The 1704-nt window shown below is 33.0% G+C and overlaps 1 non-coding gene across 1 annotated transcript; it reads left to right on the forward strand.

The window, feature by feature from the left end:
* The first annotated feature begins 772 nt into the window (after nt 1-772).
* Nucleotides 773-844, forward strand: TRNAT-CGU (transfer RNA threonine (anticodon CGU)). Its single transcript has one exon. It is a non-coding gene; the product is annotated as a tRNA-Thr (tRNA).
* The last annotated feature ends 860 nt before the right edge of the window (nt 845-1704 follow it).

Below are 1704 nucleotides of genomic sequence, written 5' to 3' on the forward strand. Positions count from 1 at the left end.
ATCGACCAATCAGCCTGACCAGCTGTGTATGAAAAATTCTTGAACGAATAATCAGTAATAGACTCTCCACATTTTTGGAAATAACGTCAAAATTACTCGAGAGACAAAACGGATTCAGAAAACTTAGACAAAAGGCATATCACTTAGTAAGGTTAACTGAAACAATAATAATCAGATTTAACAACAAAAGTATTAGGCGAAGAACAAACTATCCTAGGAGCCTAACTGGTAAAAACAATAGAGTAACAGCTGAAACCATCCTCAAAATATACAAAACGTATATAACTGTAATAGACTATGCAGCTCCAGCGTGGATTAACGTTAGCAAAGAACAATTCTAAACCAAACAAGAGTCAATATAAAATATACTACTTTCGACAGCATGTAGAGTGCCCAAAAACCACTTCTTCAAAGTTTATGCATAAATATTCAAACCCACAAACAATAGTAGATAGAACCCTACATACTACAATAAAATATTTCGATAAAATGTTTTGAAAAAATGAACTATTATGCGAACTCGATAGGTATTGCATATAGATAGTCCTGAACACCTCTCCGCGATTAATATACAGATTATATACCTGAACAGAGGAGGAAACAGCACAATACCTTACCGTTGAAAATGTTGTCGAAGAGATGTTCTTAATACTATATTTTTTACGTGTGATTGTTTTAACAATGCTATATTAATATTTTGAACGATAAGTTGATATTAAACATGCTGTATAGTTTCTTAACGAAATTATACGTTTTTCAAATAAAGCAACGAGCCATCATAGGTCAGAGGTAGAGCAATGGTTTCGTAAACCAGGGGTCGTGAGTTCGAACCTCACTGGTGGCTTGCACACCCTTAACATGATGAATGCTTATACTTCTATCATATCCAGTTGAACAAATTCATGTGAAATTACTTTAGGATAAAGATGACGATACATTATTCTTAACGTATTTTAAATTTTCATTAAAATAGACACCTTTGTTTAAAAAAATTAAACTGCGTTTTCCATGCTTCTATTGATGTTACACAGCTTGTGGAAATCAATATTTTCGAAACTGCTTTAGAATAAGCCTGTTTTTGACATATGTGTTACCAAAATCTTATATTAATATAAATCCCGAGTTTGACATTACTAAACTTGACAAATACCTAAGACATGGAGTAAAAATAGAAATTTCTGGTTCGAAAACATGATGTAGACACCACTTCCAGCCTTGTTTCTTTACTTTCTTAGAGCACCTAGTTTTAGGCTGGAAAATACAATATTTGGATTCACCGTTTTCTTATTTTCATTATTTATTTATTTTTAATAATTTTATGTTAATTATCGCTCTCAGATCGGAATGTCTATAAAGATAATTCATATTCTGAGGCATATTAGAACCGACTTCTTTTCTTGCCGAAAACCTTTATTCCGGTTACGCGTGGATAAAAGAACAGGACAAACTCTACGAACAGAGACCAAAGACTGCCTGAAGGGGTCACCTGTTCTTACCACTCGTACAACTGTACACTAATGTGTTGTCTACCAGCCAATCATTAGAAACTAAAATGTCACATAAAGGACACTTAGCGTTGCAATTTGTACTGTTGTGACATCAGTAAAAAATGTGCTCATGCAATGAATCACTGAAATGATTATGTACTCTGAAGGCTATAACACCTTGAGACATATAAATTTGAAAAGCAATAAATAAAAAAAA

The sequence above is a fragment of the Tachypleus tridentatus genome, chromosome 1 (genome assembly GCF_004210375.1).
Source record: "Tachypleus tridentatus isolate NWPU-2018 chromosome 1, ASM421037v1, whole genome shotgun sequence".
Taxonomy (NCBI): Eukaryota; Metazoa; Arthropoda; class Merostomata; order Xiphosura; family Limulidae; genus Tachypleus; species Tachypleus tridentatus.